The 17,404-nt window shown below is 40.7% G+C and overlaps 1 protein-coding gene and 1 pseudogene across 2 annotated transcripts in view; one reads left to right on the forward strand and one right to left on the reverse strand.

The window, feature by feature from the left end:
* The first annotated feature begins 280 nt into the window (after positions 1–280).
* The window catches only part of LOC133554959 (monocarboxylate transporter 1-like), a 63,735-nt gene continuing 46,611 nt past the window's right edge, over positions 281–17,404 (forward strand). The window contains exon 1 of one of the 2 annotated variants that reach the window (XM_061904296.1): positions 281–498. The gene's annotated coding sequence lies outside the window, so the exon portion shown is untranslated. Of the gene's footprint in view, positions 499–9,139; positions 9,350–17,404 lie in introns of those variants that run through there. The other variant, XM_061904295.1, reaches the window with a different exon arrangement.
* Positions 2,613–2,731, reverse strand: LOC133555299 (5S ribosomal RNA; annotated as a pseudogene).

Here is a 17,404-nt window from a genome sequence, read left to right on the forward strand (position 1 = left end):
TGTGCAAGTAAATGAAACAGTTTGGCAGTGACACTCGCTGACAAACAGTAAGAATGGAAAGTTACTAACTTGATCAAATGTGTGCAGACTCAACGTTTTATGGCCGTCATTAACACACACAAATAAAATGACGGATATTCTTTCCTGCGACCAGAGAAGTTTAAGCAAACAGGCTGTCAGTCCAAGTCCACATGCTAGTCGAGATCTCCCGCTGAAACAAAATCTGGTTCTCATTAACTGCAGCAGCTTCTTCTTTCTTCTTCTTCTTTCACACTCAATGCCTTGCTGTTATGGTAGGAGGAAGCAGCAAAACAAGATGAGATCTCCCTCTGGACTGTTTATTGATCTAATGCGGCCTGTGAACACATGCCAATAATTGGAAGACAAACACGCTTACTGTTGTGCAAGTGGCAGGCTAAGGGGCAAACACATATGGATATGCCAATGGCAGGGGTCTCAAACTCAATTCACCTGGGGGCCACTGGATGCAGAGTCCAGGTGAGGCTGAGTCGCAAGAAAATATTTCTTAAAACATTTTTTGCATACTACTCAGCATGTCTAGTTGTTTAATGACCTTTCAAATTGTATCCCTTGTGCACCGCAACTTTCTCTGTTCAAAAAAGACACGTCGGGGTGCCCCTGTGCTCAACAAAGAAATACTGCATCTCTCTCTTTTCCTGGAATTGTCTTTGCTCATCACTAACCTTTCTCTTCACTGCTAGCTTTGAAAAAGACATGTTTGGGGTTGTGGAACATATTTGTATTTAGCTGACGCACGGAGAATAATGTTATTTCCTCAATGTGTGTCGTTCTGCTTTTCCTCCCTACAGCAACGCGGCGGTCCGCGCATAATAGCTGGGAAAGTACCAGGATAGCGAGCGCAAAAAAGTGACGGCTCCCGGAGTGTTATCCGGGGTCATATAAAAATATACGTAGTGTTCATCGTGTGAGGCAATGCAAATTAAACAAACAAACAAAAAAAATAACTGTTTGAATTGGTCCAGGTTATCGGGGACTGTTATTACTGACGGACAGGTGTCGCGGTGTGACTGCAGCCAGGCATGTAAGAAAACCCTCGTCTCCAGGGCAACGTCTCTATCGCTTTCACTCATTTGCCACTTTTCCACCAACGCAGGAGTAGGCAACCGAGAACGTTGAAAGAGCCATATTGGACCCAAATAACACAACACCGTCAAGCGCCATTCATATAAAACTCGCGGGCTGCACTAACATTAAACTTTCATATTAAGTTGGGGGCTGCAAAATAACGTCTCACGGGCCGCAATTGGCCCGTGGGCCGCGTGTCTGAGACCCCTGGACTATGGAGTCCAGTGGACATGATAAGGTCTGAAACGGATTAACAGGACACCATTGTGGGCATTTAAAGACGTTGTGCAATCCATAATGTGCATCTTTACTGCACCAGTCAGTGTATGGTGTGACCGCCATTTGCAGCATGCAGGGCAACACAACTCCTTAGCAGAGATTTGATCAGGTTGTTGATCATGACCTGTGGAATGTTGGTCCACTCCTCGTCAATTGGCTGTGCCAAGTTGCTGGATATTGGCAGGAACAGGAACATGCTGTCATACACGTCAATCCAAAGCATATCAAACATGCTCAGTGGTTAGGACTTAAAACTGTCCTGTGTCCAGGGACTTTTTTATAGTAAAACGTTTCGATCCAACCACTAAAGTATCCACCATACTGTACTTTGTTTATGTTCAAGAGCTCTATCTTGCGGTTAGCAGATTCTCATACTGTCTGTCCGTGTGGAGTGAAGCACATTGACCTCGTCCTAAAGGGATTATACTTGTAGGAAACATAGTTTATTTGCCCCCATGGAGGTAAGAATTGCTGACTTAGAAGTGGATTTGCACTGTGGAGGGACATTAGCCGCTAGCGAGAATGCTTCAGTGTGTTGACGACGCATTTGTTAGCTTGTTGCTGTCAAAATTGCATCTGACAGCGAGTATGTGTCATCAACATGCATTATCACGATATAACGATAAATTTAAAAGCTCTTTTAAGATATATAAAATTTGTCATGTGTCATCTATATCAGTGGTTCTCAACCTTTTTTCAGTGATGTACCCCCTGCGAACACTTTTTAATTCAAGTACCCCCTAATCAAAGCAAAGCATTTTTGGTTGAAAAAAAGAGAAAAGAAGTAAAATACAGCACTATGTCATCAGTTTCTGATTTATTAAATTGTATAACAGTGCAAAATATTACTCATTTGTAGTGGTCTTTCTTGAACTATTTGTAAAAAAAGATATAAAAATAAGTTAAAACGTGTTGAAAAATAAATAAGTGATTCAATTATTAATTGTCAGGATGGGGGGGTCGCAGCTTTCTGCGGGCTCGTTCTCCCAGGAAGGCAGACGGACTACTCGGGACATGGCGTTTTGGTAAAAACATGATTTAATTTTAACTACAAAAAGTTACAAACAAAAAGCGCTCAAAGTGGAGGCACAACTTGGGCTAAGGAACAAAACTAACGCATAAACAGACTATGAGCATAAATCAAACAAAACTTACTTGGCATGGCATGAAGCAGGAAACTATGGCAAGGCAGGAATAAAGTCAGCACAGAGCAAGACAAGATCACAAGCTTACAACACCTGGTATTCCTAGGCAGTCTCCCATCCAAGTACTAACCAGGCCAAACCTGGCTTTACTTCCGTGATCTGACGAGATCGGGCGTGCTCAAGGTAGTATGGCCGTAAACCATCATGATCAGACATGACAGAAAACAAAACATAATCTACAGGCGTGACATTAATAAAGATTTCTACACATAGAAGTAATCATCAACTTAAAGTACCCTCTTTGCGGATTGTAATAGAGATCCATCTGGGTTGATGAACTTAATTCTAAACATTTCTTCAAAAAAAAAAGAAAATCCTTAACATCAATATTTATGGAACATGTCCACAAATAATCTAGCTGTCAACACTGAATATTGCATTGTTGTATTTTTTTTTTCACAGTTTAACTTACATTCATATTTTGTTGAAGTATTATTCAATAAATATATTTATAAAGGATTTTTGAATTGTTGATATATTTTTTAGAATATTAAAAAAAAATCTTATGTACCCCTTGGCATACCTTCAAGGACCCCCAAGGGTATGCGTACCCCCATTTGATCTATATGGTGCAACTCAATTACCATACCATACCATACCATACCATACCATACCAACTTTGTTTATAATGTACATGCATGCAACATGGGGTCGTGCATTATCATGCAGTGAGGTAATGGTCGGAAATGACAATGGACCTAATAATTAAGTAACCTTATATTTAAAATGTCATCAATAAAATGCATCTGTGTCCGTTGTCTTTACCAGTGATTCTCTAACGGTGGCAGAGTCGTGTATAAAGAAAGTATGGCCAACTCGGTTTCAGGTGATCTCCTCAACGATTGGTCAAAAGGCACTCACGTGAATGCAGAGCACCATGTTTGCTACTAACTTTGAGCTGATGCAAAGTGTTTGCGGTACTTCCTCGTTAGTTGTGTGCCGTGTAAAAATGACCCGTTGTGCAGCACGGGGCTGCTACAGCCACAAGAATTGTGGACATTTTTTTTACATCGCTTTCCCCACAATCCGAAAAGAAGACAAGTATGGGAATTGAAGGTTCGCCAACAACACTGGAGAGTCTGATTACAGCATCTTGTGCGAGGTAAACACACGACACCACGTCTGTGTTTTGTTCAGAACTCAGAATCTAACTAATATAAATAATAACAGATGAAATTAAGAAATTAAATATATGGTTTGATAAAAAAGACTATATTTGCATCTCGGTAAAACTAAAATAATGCAATCTGGTGACAATAGAAGAGAAAACAAACTTTGGGTGTACTAATAGAAGATATATCCATCCATCCATTTTCTACCTCTTGTCCCTTCTGGGATGGCGGGGAGTGCTGGAGCCTATCAAAGCTGCATTCGGGCGGAAGGTGGGGTACACCCTGGACAAGTCGCCACCTCATCACACTCACATTCACACACGGGTATAATGAACTGGAAATCTCATAAAAATATACAACATAAAGTGGCAAGAAATATGCCAACAATAAGTAAAGCAAAACATGTTCTCGACAGGGCTTCACGGTGGCAGAGGGGTTAGTGCATCTGCCTCACAATACGAAGGTCCTGCAGTCCTGGGTTCAATCCCAGGCTCGGGATCTTTCTGTGTGGAGTTTGCATGTTCTCCCCGTGAATGCGTGGGTTCCCTCTGGGTACTTCGGCTTCCTGCAACTTCCAAAGACATGCACCTGGGGAAAAGTTGATTGGCAACACTAAATTGGCCCTAGTGTGTGAATGTGAATGTTGTCTGTCTATCTATGTTTGCCCTGCGATGAGGTGGCGACTTGTCCAGGGTGTACCCCGCCTTCCGCCCGATTGTAGCTGAGATAGGCGCCAGCGCCCCCCGCAACCCCAAAATGGAATAAGCGGTACAAAATGGATGGATGGATGTTCTCAACCAAAGGTCACTCCATATTCTCTACTGCTCGCCAGTATTACTATATGTACATGTAAGTTATTGTGCAGAAATATACGAAAATAGGTACAAAAGTACACTTATTCAATGACAAAAAAAGAGGGATTAGTTATAATAATACATAAGGCAGCCACCACAGTTGACATACTTTTTTGGTCATTCCATCCATTCATTTCTACCACTTATTCCCTTTGGGGTCACGGGAGGTGCTGGAGCCGAATCCAGCTACAATCGGGCAGAAGGCGGGGTACACCCTGGACAAGTCGCCACCTCATCCCAGGGCCAACACAGATAGACAGACAACACTCACACTCACATTCACACACTAGGGCCAATTTAGTGTTGCTAATCAACCTATCCCCAGGTGCATGTTTTTGGAGGTGGGAGGAAGCCGGAGTACCCGGAGGGAACACACGCATTCACGGAGAGGACATGCAAACTCCACACAGAAAGATCCCGAGCCCGGGATTGAACCCAGGACTACTCAGGACCTTCGCATTGTGAGGCAGACGCACTAACCGCTTGGCCACTGTGCTGCTTTTTTTTGGTCATTCCGTGTATTTTCTAAAAAAGTTTATTGTGTTGTAGACCGCCTGGTGAAACACTGCAGGAATGTAGCAGCACAGTGCAACACATATGACTGCAAAATTATAATTTTACAAAATAAAAGCATGTTTTATTGTAAGTTTATGAGCTGGAGTATATTTCGAACTACAGACATATTATATTGGGTTTTTTCATTAGAAAAGATAACAGCAATTGCATGCATCCGGGAACAGCCGCACACGTCCCTGGTAGCAGTCATGGCGCCTCTCGTTTAGTTGGCCATACTCTCTTTATACACTAATCGAAACGGTGGTATGCGTTGGCTCCATCTAGTGGTACACCAAAAAGTTACTTAATTAAATACCAAAACACAGTGTTATCGTTCAAACTGTGTGTAAAGTTACAGTGGGCCAGAATATGAAATTCACTTGTTAAATAAAATCTCTGCCTTGTTCAACCAGTCATTTTCTACCGCTTGTCCCGTTCGGGTTTGCGGGGGGTCGCTGGAGCCTATCTCAGCTGCATTCGGGCGGAAGGCGGTGTACACCCTGGACAAGTCGCCACCTCATCGCAGGGCCACCTCTGCCTTGTATTTAAAGGGGAACATTATCACAATTTCAGAAGGGTTAAAACCAATAAAAATCAGTTCCCAGTGGCTTATTTTATTTTTCAAAGTTTTTAAAAAATTTTTTACCCATCATGGGGTATCCCGAAAAAAGGCTTTAAAGTGCCTGATTTTCGCTATTTTTAAATTCATCGTCCATTTTCCTGTGACGTCATTTAGTGATGCCAACATGGCGGATAGCACAGCAAGATATAGGGACATTAGCTTGGATTCAGACTCGGATTTCAGCGGCTTAAGCGATTCAACAGATTACACATGTATTGAAACGGATGGTTGGAGTATGGAGGCTGATAGCGAAAACGAAATTGAAGAAGAAACTGAAGCTATTAAGCGAATAGCTATTGACGCTATTCGGCGATCGCCTTCGATTGAGTGTCGCAAGATATCCATAAATCTCTGTGCCATGTCTGCCTTAGCATCGCCGGTAAAATGTGCAGACCAAACGATCGGGACTTTCGCATCTTGTGACACTGGAGCAACTTAAATCCGTCGATTGGTAAGTGTTTGTTTGGCATTAAATGTGGGTGGAGGGAAAGGCTGGATGCAAATATAGCTACAAATGTACATACAGCTAGCCTAAATAGCATGTTAGCATCGATTAGCATAAGTCAACTTGAATCCGTCCCTGATCGTGTTGTTACACCCTCCGACAACACACCGACGAGGCATAATGTCTCCAAGGTACGGAAAACAGTCGAAAAAACGGAAAATAACAGAGCTGATTAGACTCGATGTTTGTAATGTGTTTGAGAACATTGCGCATTGACTACCTAGGTGACGTCACCGCTCTGAGAGCGAATAATAGAAAGGCGTTTAATTCGCCAAAATTCACCCATTTGGAGTTCGGAAATCGGTTTAAAAAATACATGTTTTTTTTTCCTGCAACATCAAGGTATATATTGACGCTTACATAGGTCTGGTGATAATGTTCCCCTTTAATGAATATTTAGGCCGACTACGCTACTGTTTTTTAATGTTGGTCATTACAGTGGTACTTGGAGAGCCAAGTGTATTCTCAGGTGGTACTTGGTGAAAACATTCTGAGAACCTCTGGTGTATACCATACCAATAACCCCGCCACCAACTTGATCAACATATTAATTACCTGCTCAGTGGCCTAGTGATTAGAGACTGGTAGGTTGTGAGTTCAAACCCCGGCCGAGTCATACCAAAGACTATAAAAGTGGGACCATTACCTCCCTCCACTCAGCATCAAGGGTTGGAATTGGGGGTTAAATCACCGAAAAATGATTCCCGGGCGAGGCCACCGCTGCTGCTCACTGCTCCCCTGAGGTATGGGGGGCTGGATCTCACCACACCTAGTGTGTGTGTGACAATCATTGGTGTTTTATCTTTAACTTTAATATCAGCAAATTGTGACGGCATACATGCTGTTGTACCCTGAACAATGAAAACCAGGATTTATATGTGACAAAACCATCTCTCCAACGTCCCAGATTGAGTCTTATTTTTTCCTTTTCTTCAATGTTTCTCGTAAATGTTCCATTTAATTTCAAAATCAAACAGGTATGAGTGTATGTTAAATGCAGAGGTGGGTAGTAACGCGCTACATTTACTCCGTTACATCTACTTGAGTAACTTTTGGGATAAATTGTACTTCTACGAGTAGTTTTTATGCTACATACTTTTACTTTTACTTGAGTATATTTATAGAGAAGAAACGCTACCTTTACTCTGCTCCATTTATCTACATTCAGCTCGCTACTCGCTACTTTTTTTATCGATCTGTTAATGTTTGTTTTGGTTTATGACAGACCTTCAATGTAGGATACGCATGCCTGCGTTTCACCAATCACATGCAGTCACTGGTGACGTTGGACCAATCAAACAGAGCCAGGTGGTCACATGACCCGACTTAAACAAATTGAAAAACTTATTGGGGTGTTACCATTTAGTGGTCAATTGTACGGAATATGTACTGTACTGTCTACCCGACTTAAACAAATTGAAAAACGTATTGGGGTGTTACCATTTAGTGGTCAATTGTATGGAATATGTACTGTACTGTCTATCTGTGTTGGCCCTGCGATGAGGTGGCGACTTGTCCAGGGTGTACCCCGCCTTCCGCCCGATTGTAGCTGAGATAGGCGCCAGCGCCCCCCGCGACCCCGAAAGGGAATAAGCGGTAGAAAATGGATGGATGGATGTACTGTACTGTGCAATCTACTACTAAAAGTTTCAATCAATTAATCGAAAGTGTAAAGGAAAAAAGACACTTTTTATTACAACCGTACTTCCCGTCAAAAGCCTAAAGACTGATCGCACAGTTACTGTCTTCACAATAAAAGTGCCGCTCCATCGCGCCTGTGTTAAAAAAATAAGAGTCTCCGAAAGCCAGAGCAAACAAGCTAGCAAGCTACAGAGTTTGCTGCCAATGTATTTCTTGTAAAGTGTATAAAAAACGAATATGGAAGCTGGACAAATAAGATGAACTTTTTTTCTCCTCCATTTGAAAACGTGGACATTATCAGCACCACTGTCTGATTCCAATCAATGCAAGTCATAAGAATCAGGTAATACACCAACTTATATTCTTGTCTTCATGAAAGAAAGGAATCTATATGTTAAACATGTATATTCATTAAAACACCTTCAATATGTGAACAAAAACTGCAAAATAAATAAATATAAATATAAATATAAATGTATATATATATACATATATATATATGATATGTGTGTGCATGAGGTAGATCACCTCGACTTGATCATTTATTAAGTAATTGATAAACGTTGAAAAACTTATTGGGGTGTTACCATTTAGTGGTCAATTGTACGGAATATGTACTGTACTGTGCAATCTACTAATACAAGTTTCAATCAATCAATCAATGAATGCCTACTGAGCCTATGGTGCTGTTAAGTTATTGTGGCTCAATGTGCCGTAATTTTTTTTATTTTAACGTACTATTATTTAATATATATCATTGTTTTAGTTGTTTAAGAGATATTCCTGGCTCTGAATTCGCTCATTGCTACTTTTATGTTTTTGTGCATTATTTGTTGACGTAATCATTAAACAATCAGGTTACTCATCAGTTACTCAGTACTTGAGTAGATTTTTCACAACATACGTTTTACTTTTACTCAAGTAAATATTTGGGTGACTACTCCTTACTTTTACTTGAGTAATGAAACTCTAAAGTAACAGTACTCTTGAGTAAAATTTCTGGCTACTCTACCCACCTCTGGTTAAATGGAATGAAGCATGGCTGGAAGCTCTCTTCAATGATCGTCCAAAGCTTCCTGGTGTATTGAGAGAATCTAATGCGTGTGTTTTGGTCCCTACATAACGAGAAATACCAGTTAAGTTTAATAAAGAGTTGACAGGAAAAATCATCCTACCCGAGTGCACATGTGACGTCAGTGCCTTCCATATTGTAAACGTTCGTGACTGCTGCACGCGCTCCTGCGAGAGAGACACACGCGCCAACAGATTCCGCCAGTGCCGTGAGTATTTGTGCGCATGCGCCGTGTCTCTTTCGTCGTAACCATCATCTAGTCGGGCGCACACACTCGGCCAGTCTGGTACCCTTCGGAGCTGCGCTAGGACAAATGCCCAAGGACACCGCGGCGGACTTTGTCCTCTTCCACCGACGCTCTCCCCGTACCTAACCAACTGGACAGAACTACCACGAGGTGAGTGTTTGTTTTGGACGCTCCAACATGGTTCCGGGACAAAGCGACCGCGGCGAAATAACATGTGTGCTAATTGACGTAAGAGGCGGTGTTTAATGCTCATGTACGTAACACGGCTTTTATAACGTGCGCACATGGTCGGCTCGCTTCCAAAGTAGAGTTTGTACAGTATGGTGGAGGTTATCTATCCATGGCGCGATGCCGCTGCTTCAGATCCCCCCTCTCCCCACACACCCATTGGGCGCATCTGATTCTGTGTCGCCGGCGTGTGGCCCACCCTGTGGATCAGCCAGTGGGGTAGTGATGGGATCGGCAGTTCTTTTGACTGTACTGAATCATTAGAATCAGTTCCTTAAACTGATTCGTTCAAAAGATTCGTTCACCGAATCACTTCTGCAGCAGTTCTGTGTGCAGGTCGGCGAATCATGATTCAGTCAGTAACAGCTTCCCCAGCGGCAGATCTCGATTTATGTGAATCTGACAAGATAATAACAATTTATTTAAAAATTTGCTACAAATATTATTTACTTTTTTTTCCTTCTTTTTTTTGTGTACTCTCCATGAGGTGTCCATGACATTTTAAAATGGATCTGAAAACAAAATCATTAAAAAAAAGTTTTTTAAAGTGGTAAAAATTACATACAAATTTACAAATGGTATTATTTTTACATTTTAACATTTGACTCGACGACAAAATTGAAATATGTTCTTAAATGCGTTTGAAATGGAATTATTTTCTACATTATTACATTACATTTATTTTAACAATTCATAGTGGATTTGACAAGATAGAAAAAACGATTCTAAAATGTGTTACAAGTTTTCTTTTTTCACATTACATTTTATTATTTTAACAAGTAATATTTCTAACAAAACATACATGTATAAAAATGTAATAAAAATCAATCTTCCTTTTATATCACATCCAATGTGTGTTTTTTTTTTTTTAAACAATTATGACCACTCTAAAAGCGGGATGGTTTCCTGTGGACGGGACTCTCGCTGCTGTCTAATATCCGCTTTGAACTGAACTCTCGCGGCTGTGTTGGAGCCACTATGGATTGAACTTTCACAGTATCATGTTAGACCCGCTCGGGGGGGGGGGTTGCCCAGCCCACATTTGAGGTCCTCTCCAAGGTTTCTCATAGTTAGCATTGTCACTGGCGTCCCACTGGGTGTGAATTCTCCCTGCCCACTGGGTGTGAGTTTTCCTTGCCCTTATGTGGGTTCTTCCGAGGATGTCGTAGTCGTAATGGTTTGTACAGTCCTTTGAGACATTTGTGATTTAGGGCTATATAAATAAACTTTGACATTGATTGATATAATAAACACGATATGAAAAAAAAATAAAAAAATGTGTGCAGGTCGGCGAATCACGAGTCAGTCAGTAACAGCTTCCCCAGCTGCAGATCTCGCTGTGTGTCAGTTCGAGAAAGACACAAGCCCTCAGCACCCAATGAACGACTCGCACAGTGACTGAACGAGATCCTCAATGTGACGTCATCCTCCGCGACACAGTCAGTTCCCTGTGTCAGTACGTTCGCGAACGTGATTCACGTCGCGACACAGTCAGTTTTCTGCGTCAGTATGTTCTCGAACGTGATTCACGTGATTCACGTCGCGACACAGTCAGTTCCCTGCGTCACTACGTTTGCAAACGTGATTCACGTGATTCACGTCTCGACACAGTCAGTTATCTGCGTCAGTACGTTCGCGAACGTGAATCACGTGATTCACGTTGCGACACAGTCAGTTTTCTGTGTCAGTATATTCGCGATAGCGATTCACGTGATTCGCGCCAGTTCCACTCGCGGCGGAGCCCAACTGAACTGAGAAAGGATTGAATCAGTTCATGAAGTGATTTGGTTCAGTACATTCACTCAAAAGATTTGTTCGTTTGAACGAATCGTTCGCGAACGACACAACACTACAGTGGGGTCGGCACCCAGCCAGACGTGCTCTCTACGGCAGTGTTTTTCAACCTTTTTTGAGCCAAGGCACATTTTTTGCGTTGAAAAAATCCGGAGGCACACCACCAGCAGAAGTCATTAATAAACAAAACTCGGTAGACGATAAAAATGTGTTGTCGCAATTGTTGGATATGACTTTAAACCATAACCAAGCATGCATCACTATAGCTCTTGTCTCAAAGTAGGTGTACTGTCACCACCTATCACATCACGTCCTGACTTATTTACAGATTTTTGCTGTTTTCCTGTGTGTAGTGTTTTACTTCTTGTCTTGTGCTCCTATTTTGCCGGCTTTTTCTCTTTTTTTGGTATCTCCCTGTAGCAGTTTCATGTCTTTCTTTGAGCGATATTTCCCGCGTTTACTTTGTTTCATCAATCAAGAATATTTCAATTGTTTTTATCCTTCTTTGTGGGGACATTGTTGATTGTCATGTCTAGGGTTGGGTATCGTTTGAATTCGAACGATTCCGATTCTGATTCTTTGTTTCGATTCTGATTCCTGACGATTCTCGATTCCGATTCTTTTTAAAACAAAAAATTAAAAAAAAGGCAGGGTCAAAAAAAGTTTAGGATATTTTAAATGAGCTAGCTAACCTACAGTCTTTCTGAATGAAATAGTCTGACATTCTCCATCAATTTTAATTCTATTAACTTTTTTTAACTTTACTATAAATTCCTCACAGGGCTGTTTTCAACTAGAATATAAATATCAAATCTATGAAGTTGAATATAAATATTATGAATACATTTTCACAGGGGTATACTTTCATCAAGAGAGCTTTATTTTTGAAAACTTCATGAAAACACATTTACACTCACAAGTGTATGATGCTGCAGGTACTTAAACATGTTACCGTCCTCCCACTGAGGGGCTAACCTGGTGCAGAAAAGCAAATAAACAATAAGAAACAACTTGCAAAACCCAATCCAGATTAGCAGCAGGTACAGTATAAAATCAGAGACAGTTCTTGTTTAGGAAAATGACCTTATCTGCCTTCTCAGGCAGGATGCGTGAGCGTCCTGGACATAGTGTCTCCTGTCGAAGACGGGACACGCATTTATTTGTACTCCATGAACTCGGAGGTGCTTCATCATTATCGACGTGCACCCTCCTAAGCACGAAACAGTCCTGTCGCACGTGTTACATTTCGCCCATATTTAATTTTTTTAAATAAATTAAAGCCACACTTTCGACCCTCGAAGCCCACTATCCATGCTTGACTGACTCTCTCGGCTACATAGGCTCTGTTACATAGGCTCGGCTATGCTAACACTTCCGGCGTTGGGCGCTTCTTCGTTGGTGTTCAGAGGCTTCTTCTTCCGGGTCGGAGGACTTATTATTTTTTTCCGGTCGGCGGACTGGGTATCGAAACTAAGAATCGAAATTTAAACTTTTGAACGATTCCGGGAGAATCGGAAAGTTAGTCCCGGTTCCAATAGATACTCGATACTCAACCCTAGTCATGTCATATTCGGATGTACATTGTGGACGCTGTCTTTGCTGCGCAGTAAGTCTTTGCTGTCGTCCAGCATTCTGTTTTTGTTTACTTTGTAGCCAGTTCAGTTTTAGTTTCGTTCTGCATGGCCTTCCCTAAGCTTCAATGCCTTTTCTTAGGGGCACTCACCTTTTGTCAATTTTTGGTTTAAGCATTAGACAACGTTTTACCTGCACCCTGCCTCCCGCTGTTTCCGACTTCTACAAAGCAATTAGCTACCTGTTGTCACCTACTGATATGGAAGATAATTACATGGTTACTCTGCCGAGCTCTAGACGGCACAGACACTCAACAACAACACATCATTTGCTGACTATAATTATTGATTTGCAAAAAATATTTTTCACCCAAATAGGTGAAATTAGATAATATCTCACGGCACACCAGACTGTATCTCATGGAACACTAGTGTGCCGCGGCACAGAGGTTGAAAAACACTGCTCTACGGCATGAAGAGGTGCCTGCGTTACCACATGCATGCATCACTGTGCTTGTGGCATGCATGTGTATGTTTGTAAATGTTGTGCACCCCCAAAAAATAACAGTAGTGTATCAGAGGTGTTGCTGCAGAGAGAGGCGGCATGGGGTTGTTTGATTTACTCAGAAGTTTGCATATGGATATATGTAAAAATTTGAAGTGAATTATATTTATATAGCACTTTTCTCTAGAGACTCAAAGAACTTTACTAGTGAAACCTATTATCTACATCCTTAGAACACCTCCAGTCAACTACAACCCAAGCCTAACCCCCTCCCCCCACCACATCCCACCCCCCGGATTGTAAATAATCAAATGTAAATAATCAAATGTACTGTATATATTTGTTCTTATGGTTTCTGAGCTCACTATGTTCACTGCTCTCTGTACATATCCTACAAAGTGAGACCTGCACTGTTACTATGTCCAATTCTCAGATGACATAATTGTTGATGACTGAAGTGCTGATAGCAACATAAACCTAGTGGCCCCAATTTTAACTCTTTTTTTTTCAAATGCTAATTGCAAACAAATATTTACAATAAGTCATTAATTAAACTTAGACAATATTTTGTCCTAGTAAGTCAATATTTACTAAGTAAAAATAGTGACATACTTAGTATCTCAGGCAACTAGGAAAAATATAGAGATATATATCGTATATTGCCTTCCCCCTTGGAGAGACACCGACTAAACCAGGGATAGGGAACCTATGGCTCTAGAGCCAGATGTGGCTCTTTTGATGACTGCATCTGGCTCTCTGATAAATCTGAGCTGACATTGCTTAAGTAATGAATAATTCCACTTGTAATCACAGTGTTACAAATAACGTTCAAAATATAAAACATTCTCATGCATTTTAATCCATCCATCTGTTTTCTACCGCACCTGTTCAAGAAGTTGCGTTAACAGTAAGAAGTTATTCATTTATTATTGGTTAGTGTGGTTGTTTATTGGTTGTTTTATTTTTTCAAAAAGTCTCTCAGTTGCTTTCCAGCAATAGTTTTTCCAGCCCCAACCCAGTCTCTCCCCCTGGCTGCTGCTTATAACCGAGCGACAGGTGATTATATAACAAGGCCCAGGTGGGCCATCTTCGCACCTGTCGCTGCAGGCCCGCAGGCCACGCCCCCTCCACAGTTAGATTCAGAATAACATTGTTATTACAAAGAATAAGAGACCTCTAGAAATGTTGGTCTTAAAAATGTACGTGTTTAGTTGTGTTCAGTGTTAATAAAAATATTATATGGCTCTTACGGAAATATATTTCAAAATATTTGGCTTTTTGGCTCTCTCAGCCAAAAAGGTTCCCGACCCCTGGACTAAAGTATTCTGGGGGAAACAGTGCTGATGATTAATTTATGTGATGATTGTATTAGATAGATAGATAGATAGATAGATAGATAGATAGATAGATAGATAGATGGATAGATAGATAGATAGATAGATAGATAGATATATAGATATATAGATAGATAGTACTTTATTGATTCCTTCAGGAGAGTTCCCTCAGAAAAAATAAAAAGTGCTGATATGATTTGATTATGCTGATAGGAAATATTTGTACCATGAATTGATTAATGTGGACCCCGACTTAATAAAGTTGAAAAACCTATTTGGGCTTTACCATTTAGTGGTCAATTGTACGGAATATGTACTGTACTGTGCAATCTACTAATAAAAGTTTAAATCAATCAATCAAAACCACATTTAAACCAGTGTGGCACTGGCAGCAGATGGGTAAATTCTCTGGCCAAAGGACTTTAGGATAGCAGAAGCGGGGATCGAACCTGGAATCCTCAAGTTTGTGGCATGGCCACTCTACCATGACCTGACTCTCGCAAGATCCTTGTAGTTCGCTGAGCTCCACACAAAGATCTGGGACTTCTCAATAAGAGATGTATTTCACAAGGCGGGGCCATATAAAAAATGTATTGTATGTGATTGGATAAACCACTTGTCTGTTACCTTGGACGATGTGCTAATTCCAACCACTCACATCGAAATCAACCCATGATGCTGATGAGAGCGGCGCTGGGAAATCCAAAGCCGAAATATTGGATAATGACAGAGCGAAAATAATTAATTAATTAATTTAAGTAGTTACTCTTCGATAGATTCGACAAAACAGTTGCACAAGCAGACTCAATCAGCACTCGACTCCTCGCTGCATGTTGTTTGAATCAAACAGTCGCTTCGGCGCTACGTCACATATGTGAAATCCCGCCCGGCGATCCTGATTGATTAATTATTTTTTGCTATCTTGAACGAGTTTGCATTGCCCTCGATCCCAGACCCTTGTGTGGATCTCAGCGAACTACAAGGATCTGGCGAGTGTCAGGTTAACTCTACCAACCGAGCTGCGCCAACAATGTGTATTTATATTCATTGTACATGTGACAATACAAATCTCCATAATTCATATATACTGTATCATCGGTGATATTCTTGACCTTTTGTTTTTACTGGTATGTTGCAATGTTGTGTCACAAAATGTTCCTCTTAAATGCTCACATTATTGTGCAGCACAACATTCTCTTTTCATGCTCACCCAGGCCAATTCAAACTCAGATTAAACAGTTTGAATATGGGAATTGAAGGTATGTAACGATTGATCGATAGATTGATTTATATTCCTACATTTCAAGTATATTGAACTGCACTGACTGATGCTATCCTGAATATATTGGTAACTGACATGAGGCGACTATCAATGGTGGAGGATGAAAGTTTTAGACAAATTATTCACTTCCTAAACCCCGGTTACACACTTCCCTCGAGGAACCATTTTACCAAACTGATGGAGAGGAAGTACAAGCGGACATTCCATGCAGTGTAGACTGACATAAAAGCCACCCAGAGCAAAATTGCTCTCACTAGTGATGTGTGGACAAGTGTAGCCTACCTTGGCAATACATGCCACTACATTGGAGACAAATGGAACATGAAGTCAATCTGCCTTACGACAATGCCACTAGAGGAAAGACATTCAGCATCCAACATTGCAGAATGGTCGGAACAGGTAATAGCCAGGTTTGAAATTCCCCTAAGCAAAATTATTGCTATTGTACAGGACAATGGTGCACTTAATAAAAAAAATAACATTTTTGTAACACTTGCCTTGTTTTATCTGGCAAGTCGAAAGGACATGGTGCCAGTATGCTGTTTTTTTAAATAAAGTATTGGAAAGAATAGAAATGTAGTTGGTCTTTTCTAGCCGATTGTTAATTGAATAATCGAAGTAATAATCGACAGATTAATCGATTATCGAATTAATCAGTAGTTGCAGCCCTAGTTGCTAATTGTTTTTAATTAAATATCGCTCAGCCAAAATTTGCAACTGTCTGCATTACTTTATTTACAATAAATACAGAGATTATGGACGTTTACTAATCGATTCTATAATCGTCTATGTCCGAATTGCAATTAGTCTGTTTTCTCAACTAGTTTTTTTGTATTTTCACACTTGCGTGTGAAGTCCCAGTGTTCATGCACTTTTTCTAATGCCATTGTTTACTTTTAGCACGGATAATGTTTTGCTTTTCCGGTTGACCTATGACATCACACTAGGCATTTGTGGCCAAAGTAACAACAGGTTAGCTTTGTTGTACCTGATATCCTCTGGCACAGATTACAAATATTACGTCTGTAATGGATATAATGATATGAAATAGGAAGACAGCCGGGTTTTTTCAAATTAATTTTCGGTTGGAGAATCATGGTAACAAAACTTTTGAATATCTCAGATCTTATCCATAAGGCTCTGTGGATTGATTAAAGGAGTTCTAAATCGGAAGATAAAGACTGTTCGTGTCTGGCCTATATTTTTCCAGATTAAGGTTGCTATTGTTCTGGACTATCTTGATTTTGCCAACAGACTCAGTATATTTCATTATTTGTTTGTTTTATTTAATTTGGAGATTTAAACGTTTTCATTTCAACTACAATCAATGTTGCCTCTTTTATATTATATATGTGAGCAAACTCCCTGAGCGTTCAGTGGAGCACATGTGAGCAACATCAGACGTGCACGCTGTGGCCATACCAGCAGCACACCTGTTTCAAACCTGACATACCAATTTAAATGTTTTAATCAAATGACAGCAGTCATTTC

The sequence above is a fragment of the Nerophis ophidion genome, linkage group LG06 (genome assembly GCF_033978795.1).
Source record: "Nerophis ophidion isolate RoL-2023_Sa linkage group LG06, RoL_Noph_v1.0, whole genome shotgun sequence".
Taxonomy (NCBI): Eukaryota; Metazoa; Chordata; class Actinopteri; order Syngnathiformes; family Syngnathidae; genus Nerophis; species Nerophis ophidion.